The sequence below is a fragment of the Choloepus didactylus genome, chromosome 14 (assembly GCF_015220235.1).
Source record: "Choloepus didactylus isolate mChoDid1 chromosome 14, mChoDid1.pri, whole genome shotgun sequence".
NCBI lineage: Eukaryota > Metazoa > Chordata > Mammalia > Pilosa > Megalonychidae > Choloepus > Choloepus didactylus.
In genome coordinates, this window is record NC_051320.1 from 59,857,407 (window position 1) to 59,874,013 (window position 16,607).

Sequence of the window (16,607 nt, forward strand, 5' to 3'; positions counted from 1 at the left end):
TTGTATAGGTCTTTTACATCTTTGGTTAAGTTGATTCCTAGGTACTTGATTTTTTTAGTTGCTATTGAAAATGGTATCTTTTTCTTGAGTGTCTCTTCAGTTTGTTCATTTCTAGCATATAGAAACATTACTGACTTATGTGCATTAATCTTGTATCCCGCTACTTTGCTAAATTTGTTTATTAGCTCTAGTAGGTGTATCGTTGATTTCTCAGGGTTTTCTAGATATAAGATCATATCATCTGCAAACAATGACAGTTTTACTTCTTCTTTTCCAATTTGGATGCCTTTTATTTCTTTGTCTTGCCGGATTGCCCTGGCTAGCACTTCCAGCACAATGTTGAATAACAGTGGTGACAGCGGGCATCCTTGTCTTGTTCCTGATCTTAGAGGGAGGGCTTTCAGTCTCTCACCATTGAGTACTATGCTGGCTGTGGGTTTTTCATATATGCTCTTTATCATGTTGAGGAAGTTTCCTTCAATTCCTACCTTTTGAAGTGTTTTTATCAAAAAGGGATGTTGGATTTTGTCAAATGCTTTTTCAGCATCTATTGAGATGATCAATTGATTTTTTCCTTTCGAGTTTTTAATGTGTTGTAATACATTGATTGTTTTTCTGATGTTGAACCATCCTTGCATGCCTGGAATGAACCCCACTTGGTCATGGTGTATGATTTTTTTAATGTGTCTTTGGATTCGATTTGCAAGTATTTTGTTGAGGATTTTTGCATCTATATTCATTAGGGAGATTGGCCGGTAGTTTTCCTTTTTTGTAGCATCTTTGCCTGGTTTTGGTATTAGATTGATGTTAGCTTCATAAAATGAGTTAGGTAGTGTTCCATTTTTTTCAATGTTTTGAAAGAGTTTGAGTAAGATTGGTGTCAGTTCTTTCTGGAAAGTTTGGTAGAATTCCCCTGTGAAGCCATCTGGCCCTGGGCATTTATTTGTGGGAAGATTTTTGATGACTGATTGGATCTCTTTGCTTGTGATGGGTTGGTTGAGGTCTTCTATTTCTTCTCTGGTCAGTCTAGGTTGTTCATATGTTTCCAGGAAATTGTCCATTTCTTCTACATTATCCAGTTTGTTGCCATACAGTTGTTCATAGTATCCTCTTATAATTTTTTTAATTTCTTCAGGATCTGCAGTTATGTCACCTTTTTCATTCATTATTTTGTTTATATGGGTCTTCTCTCTTTTTGATTTTGTCAGTCTAGCTAGGGGCTTGTCAATCTTGTTGATCTTCTCAAAGAACCAACTTTTGGTGATATTTATCCTTTCTATTGTTTTTTTGTTCTCTATGTCATTTATTTCTGCTTTAATCCTTGTTATTTCTTTTCTTGTACTTGGTTTAGGATTGGTTTGCTGTTCATTTTCTAGCTTCTTCAGTTGATCCATTAGTTCTTTGATTTTGGCTCTTTCTTCCTTTTTAATATATGCGTTTAGTGCTATAAATTTCCCCCTTAGCACTGCTTTTGCTGCATCCCATAGGTTTTGGTATGTTGTGTTCTCATTTTCATTCGTCTCTATATATTTAGCAATTTCTCTTGCTATTTCTTCTTTAACCCACTGATTGTTTAGGAGTGTGTTGTTTAACCTCCAGGTATTTGTGAATTTTCTAAGTCTCTGATGGTTATTGACTTCTAATTGTATTCCATTGTGGTCAGAGAATGTGCTTTGAATAATTTCAATCTTTTTAAATTTATTGAGGCTTGTTTTATGTCCCAGCATATGATCTATTCTGGAGAAAGTTCCGTGAGCACTAGAAAGTATGTGTATCCTGGTGATTTGGGATGTAATGTCCTGTAGATGTCTGTTAAATCTAATTCATTTATCAGATTGTTTAGGTTTTCAATTTCCTTATTGGTCTTCTGTCTGGTTGATCTATCTATAGGAGAGAGTGATGTGTTGAAGTCTCCCACAATTATTGTGGAAACATCAATTGCTTCCTTTAGTTTTGCCAATGTTTCTCTCATGTATTTTGTGGCACCTTGATTGGGTGCATAGACATTTACGATTGTTATTTCTTCTTGCTGAATTGCCCCTTTTATTAGTATGTAGTGGCCTTCTTTGTCTCTCAAAACATCCCTGCATTTGAAGTCTATTTTATCTGAGATTAATATTGCTACACCTGCTTTCTTTTGGCTGTAGCTTGCATGAAATATTTTTTTCCATCCTTTCACTTTCAGTTTCTTTGTGTCCCTGTGTCTAAGATGAGTCTCTTGTATGCAACATATTGATGGTTCATTTTTTTTTGATCCATTCTGCGAATCTATATCTTTTAATTGGGGAGTTTAATCCATTTACATTCAACGTTAAAACCGTGAAGGCATTTCTTGAATCGGCCATCTTATCCTTTGGATTATGTTTGCCATATTTTTCCCTCTCTCTATTAATATCCTTTATTGTACCCATACCAAATCTCTTTAGTACTGAACCTTTCTCCAAGTCTCTCTGTCCTGTCTTTGTTTCTCTGTCTGTAGGGCTCCCTTTAGTATCTCCAGTAGGGCAGGTCTCTTGTTAGCAAATTCTCTCAGCATTTCTTTGTCTGTGAAAAATTTAAGCTCTCCCTCAAATTTGAAGGAGAGCTTTGCTGGATAAAGTATTCTTGGCTGGAAATTCCTCTCACTCAGAATTTTAAATATATCGTGCCACTGCCTTCTCGCCTCCATGGTGGCTGCTGAGTAGTCACTACTTAGTCTTATGCTGTTTCCTTTGTATGTGGTGAATTGCTTTTCTCTTGCTGCTTTCAGAACTTGCTCCTTCTCTTCTATGTTTGACAGTGTGATCAGTATATGTCTCGGAGTGGGTTTTTTTGGATTTATTCTATTTGGAGTTCGCTGAGCATTTATGATTTGTGTATTTATGTTGTTTAGAAGATTTGGGAAGTTTTCCCCAACAATTTCTTTGAATACTCTTCCTAGACCTTTACCCTTTTCTTCCCCTTCTGGGACACCAATGAGTCTTATATTCGGACGCTTCATATTATCTATCATATCCCTGAGGTCCATTTCGAGTTTTTTCAATTTTTTTTCCCCATTCTTTCTTTTATGCTTTCATTTTCCATTCTGTCATCTTCCAGGTCACTGATTCGTTGTTCAACTTCCTCTAGTCTTGTACTATGAGTGTCCAGAATCTTTTTAATTTGGTCAACAGTTTCTTTAATTTCCATAAGATCATCCATTTTTTTATTTAGCCTTGCAATGTCTTCTTTATGCTCTTCTAGGGTCTTCTTGATTTCCTTCATATCCCGTACTAGGGTCTCATTGTTCATCTTTAGTTCTTTGAGTAGCTGCTCTAGGTGTGTCTCTTCTGGTCTTTTGATTTGGGTGCTTGGGCTTGGGTTATCCATATCGTCTGGTTTTTTCATATGCTTTATAATTTTCTGTTGTTTTTGGCCTCGTGGCATTTGCTGTCCTTGATAGGGTTCTTTTAGGGTTTGTAGACCAGTTGAAGTCCTTATCTCTAATTTATCAGATCTATAGCTTCGTGGAGTACACTTTCTCTAACTAACCAGCAGGTGGTGTCCACGAGCCACCTGTTCTCCACAAGCCAGATCTCCCCTGCTTAGCCTTTTTGGTGAGTGGGGGAGTGAGTCTTGTGGGGCCCAATTGGTGTCCCAAGCTTGCGTGTGTAGTTGGTGTTGCCTGCCCTGTATGTGGGGCGTGTTTCTGGGCAGTCGGGGAGGTGGGGTGGGCCTAACAATCAAATCTCCCTGATGAACCTAGAGTTTTAAAGCTACTGCAATAGTCTAATCCTTCAGTTCAGTCCTGCCACAGTTTGTCTCTGCCACTGACCCACAAGTCTTTGGTATTGGCGTATGGCTCCTGAGACTTGCAAGTGGGCCCCTCTTCCAGGCTGTGCACCCCGGGTCCTCTGTTGAGGGATGACTGTGCTATGTCACAGGTGAGTGCCGTCCCCCCAGGGCAGTTCTGGGCTGCTGGGCTGTGTTGGGAGGCTCCCAGTCTGCTCAAATGATGGCTGAATGGGGCTCTGTTAATTCACACTGCTCCCCCTTCCCAGCTCTGGGACATTCAGCTGAGGTTGCAGGGAAGGCTAATGTCCACGCCCAGTTTTGTGGTGTGTGCCTGTTATTTGAAGCACTTCCGTCACACTGGGTTGTCTGGGGCAGCTCTGGGCTATGGGGCTGGCGATGGGCAGGAGTGTTTCCTGTCCACCAGGATGGTGGCTGTGAGCGGACACCCCCCTTTTCTTGGGAAGTTGTGTTGTTTAGTGAATTTTCTCAGCCACTGGATTATTGCCTTTTGTCTCAGAGCTCTCTTATTTCTGCTCTTGACTTGACGTGCCCAAATTTCAATTCTTTGAAGCTTTCTGTATTGAGCTTCTTAGAGTAATTGTTTTAGAAAAAGCAAAAAGGATTTAAAAAAAAAAAAAAAAAAAAAAAAAAAAAAAAAAAACGGCCCTCCTCAGAGATCTAATGGGTTATTGAAATGCTAATAGACAAAGCAACCAGGGCCATTAAGGAAAGGTGCCCTGGGCAGAGAGATCAGCCTTGCTTCGGGATTTGCATATGCGCCTCAAGGCCTGATCTCCGCCCTTCCCCTTTCTGTGTTCACCAGAACTCCAAAAATCCTCTGCTTTTACTTTGGAGCTTCTCGTGTTGTTTTCCTTCTATGCCCGTCTCCTCTCTGCTGGGCTGGCTGCTCTCAGAGTCTCTGGTGTCTGGCCTCAGTCTATCTATGGTTGGAGTTTGAATCAGTAGAATGAGTTTCCGATGAGAGCAGCCACTGCAATTCTCCCTTCTCCTTCCTGGAGCTGACAGCCCCTCCTCCCCCGGGACTGAGCCTGGCAGGGAGGGGCGCGGGTCCCCTGGCCGCAAAAACTTACAGATTTCGCTGATCTCAGCAGTTCCACGTTTTCATGAGTGTTGTATGAAGTATGCCCAAAGACAGATTGTTCTGTGGTGTCCAGTCCACGCAGTTCCTGGCTTTTTACCTACTTTCCTGGAGGAGTAACTAAAACATACAGCTCACCAGTCTGCCATCTTGCCCCGCCTCTCTAGATATTCTTTTCTCCAATATTTTAATTTTGTTTCCTTCTAGCCTCCTGACAACTGGAATTGTTTCTTTGCCTATACAAGAATGAGTAGGGTGTGTTTGTAATTAATGATCCAATTACACAACTAGCAAATGATGAAAACTTTCTTTCACTGAACTTCTTTCATCACCCTGTTTCTGAACTGGTTTGCTAATTGTTGTTTGCAAACACCCCTGCCCCCCACCACGTTATCCCCACTTTATGTGCTGGACATTTTTGTATGGTTCCTTTGTCGAGCTTTATGATGTTTCAGGTATGCTAGTATACTGTGTATTCTTTATTTAAATCCAGCCCCTCATTTGAAATCTAAACACTTTTTGTATAAACCATATATTGAAGAACAGTTTATATTAATTAAATACTTCAAGTGCTTGAAAATTAGAAGGGCTAGCAAAATACTTTCTGTTTAATATTAGACTACCTTGATAATTATAGAAAAGAGGAATAATGTATCACATGACCAAATGTTCATTCCCCCTTTCCAAATTCCCTTTTGATACACATCATATGTGAAATTAAGATTATTTTAAATCTTAAATTTAAATTTGAATTTCTGTATTATGCAAGGCATTGGCACATCAGCCCTTGACTGCATTACTGCATTAGCTCTTGAAAAGCTTTTAAATTTGTTTAGCAACAGAAGTATAACCTATACTTTTATCTAGTTCTTTGAGCTCACTAAAGTTAGTTATTGTCTTAATTGAGAATATATTGATTTAAGAGACCATACTGAACATTTTATTAATAATATTTTATAATGGTTTCCAGTGGTTGAAAATTACATAGACATGATTTTTAAAATATTTTTGAATGAGGATCCAAACCAAATGGTTTATATTAGAGTTGTAAATGTCAAGGAAAGATTAGCTAGGGAAAGTTAGAATTAATTAATAATGCAAGAAGTCATTGAAGAGAAATAACTATTAGGTTTCAGATATGCTAAGATTTTGATAATAATCTAGTTTAACTGATAGAACATAGAGTAACACTGAAAGACAATGAATTCCTGCTTAACACTCAGTGAACAAGAGCATTGCAATACTGATACCCTCTCAAATCTTACGTTTAACTGAATTCATTGCAAGAAATAAAAAAATTTCTTGCGTGCTTTTTGTGGTCCTGATGCTGTACTCAGTGCCATTTGTAGGATGAATATGACGTGATTACTGCTTGGAAGATAAACATGTAAGCTAACAAGAGCAATGCAGTATGTTAAATATGACAATAAGTACAAGACATATATATAATTCATAGAAGGTAGTGGTAATTCTACCTTGGTTTACCAGGGAGGACTTCACAGAGCAGTTGACATGTGCATTGGGTTTTGAAGATTGAATAGAGTTTTCCAGAACAAGTAGGTATGGGATGGGGATATAGGTCCTTTTATACAGTGAGACAAAAACCTTATGTCAGTAGAAACAAACTTTATGGAGTACTTATTATTTGCCAGACACTGCTTAGCACTGAGGGAGGGTGAGGTCGTATACAAAGGTGAAAAAGACACATTTCATTTCCTTAAGAAATTTATAAGCTACTGAGGATCTAATGTGATAGATAAGTTCATTAATTATCTTTCTTTTATAGAGAGGCAGTGTGGAATACTAGAGAAGGAATTGGATTGAACATCCTTGTACCTGGTTCTTTTCTAGGCTCTGCCAGTAACACCCAGTGTGATCTTAGGAAGGTCATTTAAATTTCTGGGCTTCAGTTTTCTCTCAAAATAAGGAAAATAGGCTAACTCAATATTTTTTAAACTGTTCTCAATAGAGTGCCCAATTTCTCTGGAAATGTTTTCTGAACTTCTGAGTAGGATAAGAGAGCATATCCAAATGGCTGGGCATCTTGATTCTCCCCTTTGTTTCAACCAATTTTGCTCTTAAGCATTTTATATTTGAGGATTCCATTAGAAAAGTTACCATTGCATAAAAAGTGAAAATGACTAGACTTACTGTTTTACTAAATTCGTTAATTCAGATAACATATTTTCGGCACTACTCTGTGTGCCAGGGGCTACAACAGTTCAAAAAAGAAAAAAAAAAGACAAATTTCCTGAGGTCAGAGAGGTAGCAGGAGGTCAGATCACATAGTTTTGTAACTCATTGTGGAAGAACTTTTGCTTTCACTCAAATGAGCTGAAAAGAAACTGGAAGTTTTCAAATAAAAAAATGACTTGATCTGATTTACTTTTGAGGATCACTCTTGCTGCTATATTGAAAATAGACTTGACAGATTTGAGGAGGAACAAAAATGAATGCAGGGAAACCAGTTATGAGGTCATCCAGTACCTGGTGAGAGCTGATGGTTGGCTGTGTCAAGTTGGTAGTAATGGAAGTGAAGAGAGGTAGTAAGATTTTGGCTATAATTTGAAGGCACAGCCAATGGAATTTCCTGATGTTTCAGAGGTGGTTGTGAGAGTAAGAGAGGAGATAAGGGTGACTGCAAGAATTTTGGCCTGAGCAAGTAGAAAGAAGGAGTTTCCATTAATTAATGAGGAAATTGTGACAGAAGCAGATTTTTAGAGGGGGATGGGGAATGAGGTGGGAATCAGAGACTCCAATTTGTGTAGATTAAGTTTGAATTTCCTTTTAGATATCTAAGTAGAGATACTGAGTAGGCTGTTGGATGTACAAATCTGGAGCTCATAGGCATGATTGGTTTGGATATATAAATTTGAGAGTTGTTTTAGTTTCTGATTGGTCAAGTAAATACCATGAAATGGGTTGGCTTAAACAATGGGAATTTATTGGCTCATAGTTTTAAGGCTAGGAAAAGTCCAAATCAAGACATCATCAATGTGATGCTTTCTTCCCAAAGACTGTTTTCTGCAGCTGGCTGCAAGGGATCCTTGGTCCTTGGCTCTTCTGTCCCATGACAATTCATATGGCAGCCTCTCCTGGCCTCTCGCTTCTCTTCCAAATTCTGTTGACTTTTTGCTTCTATCTGCTCCCTTTGTGACTCTCTAGCTGTCTGAATTTCATTCTGCTTATTAAGGACTTCAGTACTAGGATTAAGATCCATCCTGATTGAGTTGGGCCATACCTTAACTGAAGTAACCTCATCAAAAGATCCTGTTTACAATGAGTTCATACCCAAAGGAATAGAGTAAGCTTAAGAACATGTTTTTCTGGGGTACACAGCTCCAAAACTACCATAAGAATCCTCCTCTTGCTCCAATATATAGATTTAAATAATATTTATATAATATTTAAATCCATATATTTTGTATATAATATTTTTATGATACTTAAATCCATAAAACTGGAAGATACTACTAGGGAAGTGTTTCTAGGAAAAAAGGAGAGTTCCCAGGACTAAACCCTGTGATACTCCCACAATATATAATTAAATATGATTAAAAGGGAAATTTTAGGTTGTAAAGTATGTTACTAGACTAAAAGTTTAAAAAAAAATCTGTAAGACTGTACAACACAAACAGTAAATCCTAAAGTAAACGATGGATTATAGTTAATAGTACAATTATAAAAATGTTCTTTCATCAATTGCAACAAATGTACCACACTAATGCAAAGTGTTAATTGGGAACACTATTTTATTCATGTTTTTTTCTGTAAACCAGAAAACAATTTAAAAAATCATCTGAGGAGTTTATAAAGCCTGCCAATATTTGGGATCCATCCAAGGCCATTTAAATCAGAAACTCTGGGGCTGGGAACCAGGCATCTAGTATAGTACAGCAGTGATTCGCAACTCTGCAAGTATACAGTGTACTGTATATTATATACTGTATACTGTACTCTACTACAGTGATTCTCAAATATTTTTATCATAGGACCTCTTTATATGCTTAAAAATTACTGAGAACCCCTAAGATCTTTTTTTTAGGTGGATTATGTCTGTAACTAGTTAACAATAGTTGAATTTTGGTGCAGTATCAAAGAATAACTGCAGTTATCTGGAAAGGCTATTAAAAAACACTTCCTTGTTTTAAACTACATATCTGTATGAGGTTGGATCTTCATACACTTAAGCCAGATTCACATATTGCAGCAGAGTGAAAGTAGAAGCAGATGTGAAAATCAAGCTATCTTTTATTGTCAGACATTAAAGAGATTTTAAAAATTTAAAACAATGCTATTCATTTTATTAAATTTTTTGTCTTCAAAAATATTTTGATCATAAAAGATGTATTTTATTTTAGCATTTAGTGGTTTTATTGTTATTTTTAATGAGTTAATAAGTATTTAAAAGTTTTCTAAATTTCTGATCTAAATCTGTTAGACTGATTCAGGAATATAGCTGCCCTATTAAAAATTGTTTCACTGTCAGTAAGGTATCCTGTGGCTTTCCTCTTTGGATTTGCTTCCTGCCAGATGTTGCAGAAGTTTTTTTTTTAAAAAAATTAATTTTTTATTGTGAACTTTAACATGTACATATAAAGTGATAACTTTCGAAGTACGATTTAACAAGTAGTTAGAGAGCAAATTTCAAAGGACATCATAGGTCACAGTTCTACAACTTCAGCTTTTGCTCTATAGCTATTCATTGAATTGTGCTTTGAAAGTCTTCACCTTTCTGTATATACTCTATATTGCATAATAAGGAAAGAACTGAAACTGTGGAACTGTAACCCATAACAATTTTTGAAATTACGTGTATAACTGCTTGTTGAGTTGTACATCAAAAGTTAACACCTTTCCGCATGCATGTTGTATTTTACAATAATGGAAATAGAAGTTTTTCTTGAGGTAACATAATCAACTTCTATAAGATGAACCTCATTTTTATTTATTTGCCTTTTTTTATTGTTATTTTCTTTGGAACTCTCTTAAGCTAGGAATATTGTAAATACTAAATTTATGGGGTGAATGGGGTTAAAGAAAAAGGAATTAGATTATTTCTTAAGATTTAAATTCCATCTGTTTGCCTTATTTTGCTTTTTTGTTATCAATATGACAATGACTAACCTTTTCCATAACTTAAAGCATTTTGAAAAGTCACTCAGTACTATGTCTCCTCCAACAGTCACAGCCCTTAGAGGATGTGAATGAAAAGTTTAGATACACAGAGAAAGATAGACCCATAGATAATGTTGATAAATGAATATGAGAAAGTGAATCATGAGGAAGAAATGATTAACTAAAAAAATTATAAAAATAATAAACAGTATTAAAGGAAATATAATGATGTTGAAAACTGCTAATAATGAACTCTTAGTGGAGTGTTTGTTTTTATTTTTAGCCTACACTCCATAAACATTATATTAGCTGCAGACAATTTAAAAACAATAATAAAATTAATTGAAAGTTGGTCTGCTTTTTAGTATCATCATGCACTGGTGTTTCTAAACAATGTTAATATACACTTCTTGAAAAAAGTCTTTTGTTATGCTGAGTTCAGTTTCTCAACAATTGTCTACACTTGGGCAGTGTGCTCCCACCACTCCACCCTTAGAATGCCACTGTGTACTTGTTAAGCAGTCAGTAAATAATGGATATTATTATTTTTCAGGTAATAATATTGATGAATAAGTAATAATAAATAACTTACAGAAATCATAATCAGTGATAGTAAATGATGTATCATAATAATAAATGGATAAAAATACAGACTCTTACTGGAATGTAAGCTTCATGAAAACAGAGTTTTTTCTGTTTTGTTCACTGATGTATGCTTATAACAAATGGTAGGCTCTAAGTTAATATTTTTGAATGAATAAATGATTTGTCAAAATCATTATAAGACTGAGTTTTCCGGTAGAGCAGAGGGAAAAATATGGACAAATACTTAACTTGGATTATCATTCAGTCAAGAAGCATTTATTTAGGGTCTACTGAAATTCCACTTAAGGCAGAAAGAAAAGATGAATTAAGCCAAGCTTTTTTCCCTTAAAGAGTTCATAGTGTAGTTGCGCACACATAGACATAAACAGACAATAGTAAGAATCTAGTAAATGCTGATGGAGGAAAATGTCAACTGGGCTGCATTCTTACCTAGAGGATTGATTGGGGAAGACTGCTTCCAAGCTCACTAATGTGTTAGGAGAATTCATTTCCTAGAGGCTGGAGGCTTCCCTTAGCTTCTGGAGGCCTCCACAGTTCATGAGTGTCTGCCCAGAGGTCCTTGAGGCTGTTGACAGTTTCTAGAGGATGCCTGTGGTTTCTGCCATGGGAGCTTCCAACAGTCTGCCAGCAAGACACAGTCTTATATAATTCAACGTTCTCACAGATGTGACATCCTACTACCTTGGTTAGGAGCAAGTCACAGGTTCTGCACAAAAACAGGAGTCATCAGGTGCCACCTTAGAATCAGATAAAGGTTTTTGTGTCTACATTCAAGAAAGATCCTGGTATATATTTTTTTGTTGTTGCTTGCTTTTTGTTTTCTTTTGTACTGTCTTTTATTTTTGTATTAAGGCCATAATGACCTTGTAAAATGAGTTGGAAAATGTCCCCACCTCTTCTAGTTTCTGAAAAAGATTATATGTAACTGGTGTTAATCTTTAAAGGTTTGGTACAATTCTGCAGTGAAACCGTCTGGACCAAGAGCTCTCTCTTTTGGGAGTTATTAAATTGTGAATTCAATTTCCTTAATAGCTATAAGACTATTTGAATTATGTATTTCATATTGGATGACTCATGGTAGTTTGTGTGTTTTGAGGAACTGGTTTATTTTTTCTAAGTTGTCAAACTGAAGTATAGAGAGTTGTGCATAATATCCCCCTAGTATCCTTTGGATGTCTGAAGAGTCTATCGTAATATCCTCTGTTTTATTCCTGATACTGTTCATTTGTGTCTTCTATCTTTTTCTCTTTGTCCATCTTGCTAGATTTGTCTATTTCTCCTTTAGTTTTATCAGCTTTTGCTTCATGTATTTTGCAGCTCCTTTTTTTAAAAGCACTTTTATTTCATTTTATTTTTTATCTTCATTTTATTGAGATATATTCACATACCACGCAGTCATACAAAACAAATTGTACATTTGATTGTTCACAGTACCATTACATAGTTGTACATTCATCACCTAAATCAATCCCTGACACCTTCATTAGCACACACACAAAAATAACAAGAATAATAATTAAAGTGAAAAAGAGCAATTGAAGTAAAAAAGAACACTGGGTACCTTTGTCTGTTTGTTTGTTTCCTTCCCCTATTTTTCTACTCATCCATCCATAAACTAGGCAAAGTGGAGTGTGGTCCTTATGGTAAAAGCACTTTTATTGATATATATTCACATACCATACAATCCATCCAAAGTGTGCAATCAGTGGTTTTTAGTATATTCACAGAATTGTGTATTCATCACCACAATCAATTTTAGAACATTTTCATTACTCCAAAAAGAAATACCCCTTAGCAGTCACCTCTCACTCCCTCTTTTCCTCCTCATCCCTACATAACCACTAATCTATTTCTGACTCTATGGAGTCATTTATATTTGTATTTTATAAAAATGGAATCATACAATATGTAGTACTTTCTTGTTTTTTTTTCACTTAGCATAATGTTTTTAAGAAATTATTATTCCTATTCTGTAAGTGAGAGAAGTCGTCGGTTTACAGAAAAGTCATGTAAAAAATACAGTGTTCCCATATACCCCCTTATTGTTGATGCTTTGCATTAGTGTAGTACCTTTGCTACAACTGCATATGAAAAGAACATGTGTTTTGGGTGTCCAGAGGGTGGAGTTTATTGGTTTGAAGCTGTTTCATACCCCATAGAAGGCCATGTTCTCTTAATCTATCCCTGTGGGGGCAGACCTATTATTGGGTGGGAACTTTTGATTAGGTTGTTTCCATGGAGAAGTGACCCAGCCCATTCAAGGTGAGTCTTAATCCCCTTGCTGGAGTCCTCAATGAGAGGATAAAAGACAAATGAAACTTAGAGAGCTCAGAAAAGCTAAGAAACGCCCAAAGACATTTTGGAGAGAGAAAGCCATAATGAAACCAGATCCCAGGAGAAGGACCAGCCGTTGCTGGTGATGTGCCTTTCCACGTGACACAGGAACACCAGATGCTATCGGCCTTTCTTCAGAGAGATGCCATCTTGTTGATGCCTTAACTGGGACATTTTCACGGCCTCAGGATTATAACTTGTGACTTAATAAATCCTAATTGTTAAAAACCAACCCATTTCTGGTGTATTGCATTCCAGCATCTTTAGCAAAGCGAAACACCGCCTTCCACATTCCCAACCAAAATGAATGAGTGTTCCTGTTTGTCATTATTCTCTCCAACACTTGTAATTTTCTGTATATTTAATAGTAGCCATTTGAGTGGGTGTTAAGTGATATCTCATTGTGGTTTTGATTAGCATTTCTCTAATAGCCAGTGATGTTGAGCTTCTTTTCCTGTGCTTTTTATCCATTTATCCATTTATCTTCTTTAAAGAAATGCCTATTCAAGTATTTTGCCCATTTTTAAATTGGGTTGTTTGTCTTTTTATTTTTGGTTGTAGAATTTCTTTATATATTCTGGATATTAAATCCTAGTCGGATATGTGGTTTCAAAATATTTTCTCTCATTGAGTTGTCACTTTCATGACAAATTCCTTTCAGGACCAAAAGTGTTTAATTTTGAGGAGCTCCCATTGATCTAGTTTTTTCTTTCTTTGCCTTTGCTTTGGGTGTGAAGTCTAAGAAACCACCGCCTATCACAGTTTCTTGAAGGAGTTTAATAGTCCTAGCTGTTACATGTAGGTCTTTGATCCATTTTGAGTTAATTTTTTTAATAATGGTTTGAGATAGGTGTCCTCTTTCATTATTTTGCATATGGATAGCCAGGTGTCCCAGCATCATTTGTTGAAGACACTATTTTTTCCTAATTGAATGGCCTTGGCAGTCTGTCAAGAATCAAGTGGCCACAGGTGTGAGGGTCTATTTCTGAACTCTCAAATTGATTCCATTGATTGGTATATCTATCTTTGTGCCAGTACCATGCTGTTTTGATCACTATAGCTTTGTAATATGCTTTAAAGTCAGGAAGTATGAGTTCTCCAAGTTTGTTCTTCTTTTTCAATAGGTTTTTGGTTTTGGGGGCCCCTTACCCTTTCAAATAAATTTGATTATTGGCTTTTCCGTTACTGAAAAGTAGGCTGATGGAAACTTGATTGGGATTGCATTGAATCTTTGAATCATTCTGGGTGGAATTGACACTTTGATGATATTTAGTCTTCCAGTACTTGAACATGGAATGCCCATCCATTTATTTCGGTCTTCTTTAATTTTTTTTTAAAATGTTTTATAGTTTTCTGTGTACAAGTCCTTACATCCTGGTTAAATTTATTCCTGGGTATATGGTTCTTTTAGTTGCTGTTTTAAATGGATTTTTTTCCTTGATTTCTTCCTCAGATTGCTCATTACTAGTGTATAGAAACACTGCTGATTTTTGCATGTTGATCTTGTACCCTGCCGCTTTGCTGAATTCATTTATTAGGTCTAGTAGTTTTGTTGTAGTTTTGGGGGCATTCTATATATAGGATCATGCCATCTGAACATAGTGAATGTTTTACTTCTTCAGTTCTGATTTGGATGCCTTGTATTTCTTTTTCTTGCCTAATTGCTCTGGCTAGAATTTCCAGTAACATACTGAATAACAGTGGCGATAGTGGGTGTCCTTGTTTTGTTCCAGATCTCAGAGGAAGTTTTCAGTTTTTCACCATTGAGTATAATGTTAGCTGTGGGTTTTTGATATGTGCCCTTTATCATGTTAAGGAAGTTTCCTATTTTTCTAAGTGTTTGTATTAAGAAAGGATGCTGAATTTTGTCAAATGCCTTTTATGCAACAATTGAGATTATCATATGGTTTCTTCCCCTCTGTTTTGTTGATGTGATTTATTATATTAGTTGATTTTCTTATGTTGAATTACCTCTACATACCTGGGATAAAACCCACTTGATCATGGTGTGTAATTCTTCTGATGTGCTGTTGGTTTCAATATGCAATGATTTGGTTGAGGATTTTTGCATCTGCATTCATAAGGTAAATTAATGTGTAATATTCTTTTCTTATAATGTCTTTTATCTGGATTTGTTATACAGGTGATGTTGGCTTCATAGAATGAGTTAGGTAGTGTTTCCCTCCTCTTCCATTTTTTTTGGAAGAGTTTGAACAGGACTGGTATTAATTCTTCTTGGAATGGTAGAATTCACTTGTGTTGCCATCTGGTCCTGGTGTTTCTTTCTTGGGAGGTTTTTGATGACTCATTCAATTTCTTTGCTTTTAATTGGTCTGTTGAAGTCTTCTATTTGTTGTAGGGTCAGTGTAGGTTGTGTGTTTGTAGGAATTTTTCCATTTCATCTAGGTTGTCTCATTTGTTGGCATATGGTTATTCATAGTAGCCTCATGGTCTTTTTTATTTCTGTTGGATAATAGTAATAGCCCTCTCTCATTTCTGATTTTATTTATTTGTGTCTTCTCTCCTTTTTTGTCAGTATAGCTAAGAGTTTGTCAATTTTATTGATCTTTTCAAAGAAACAATTTTTGGTTTTGTTAATTCTATTTTTTTTATTCTCAATTTCATTTACTGCTGCTCTAATCTTTGCTATTTCTTTCTTCTGCTTGCTTTGGGCTTAGTTGTTATTCTTTTTCTAGTTCCTCCAAGTGTGCAGTTAGGTTTTTTATTTTAGCTCTTTTTTCCTTCTTAATGTAAGCATTTAGGGCTATAAATTTCTCTCTCAGCACTGCCTTCACTGCATACCATAAGTTTTGATATGCTGTGTTCTTGTTTTCATTCATCTCAAGATATTTATTGATTTCCCTTGCAATTTCTTCTTTGATCCACTGATGGTTTAAGAGAGTGTTATTTAACTTCCACATATTTGTGGATTTTCCAGTTCTCTGCCTGTTATTGATTTCCAGCTTCATTCCGTTATGGTCAGAGAAGATACTTTGTATGCTTTCAATCTTTCTAAATTTATTGAGACTTGTTTTGTGATCCAACATTGGGGAATGATCCATGTACATTTGAGAAGAATGTATATCCTGCTGTTTTTTGGGTGCAGTGTTCTGTATGTATCTGTTAGGTGTAGTTCATTTATCATATTATTCAAGTTCTCTGTTTCCTTTTTGATCTTCCATCTAGATGTTCTATCTATTGATGAGAGTGGTGTATTGAAGTGTCCAGCTGTTATTGTAGAGATGTCTATTACTCTCTTCAGTTTTGACAGTGTTTGCCTCTTGTATTTTGGGGCCCTGTGGTTAGGTGAATAAATATTTATAATGGTTTTTCTTCTTGGTGGCTTGCCCCTTTTATTAAGATACAGGGTCTTCTTTTACTCTTATAACAGCTTTTGACGTAAAGTCTATTTTATCTGATATTATTATAGCTACCCTAGCTCTTTTTTGGTTACTGTCTGCATGGAGTATCTTTTTCCATCCTTTCAACCTATTTGTGTCTTTCAACCTATTTGTGTCTTTGGGTCTAAGATGAGTCTCATGTAAACAACATATTGTTGGATCAGGCTTTTTTATCCATTCTGCCAACATGTGTCTTTTAATCGGGGAGTTTAACCCGATAACATTGAGTGTTATTCCTGTAAAGGCAGTACTTACTTCAGTCATTTAGTCCTTTGGTTTTTATGTCATATCTTTTT

The 16,607-nt window shown here is 36.0% G+C and overlaps 1 protein-coding gene across 49 annotated transcripts in view; it reads left to right on the top strand.

The window, feature by feature from the left end:
• The window catches only part of RIMS2 (regulating synaptic membrane exocytosis 2), a 731,813-nt gene that overhangs the window by 381,018 nt on the left and 334,188 nt on the right, over positions 1–16,607 (top strand). The gene's annotated exons all lie outside the window — the stretch shown is intronic.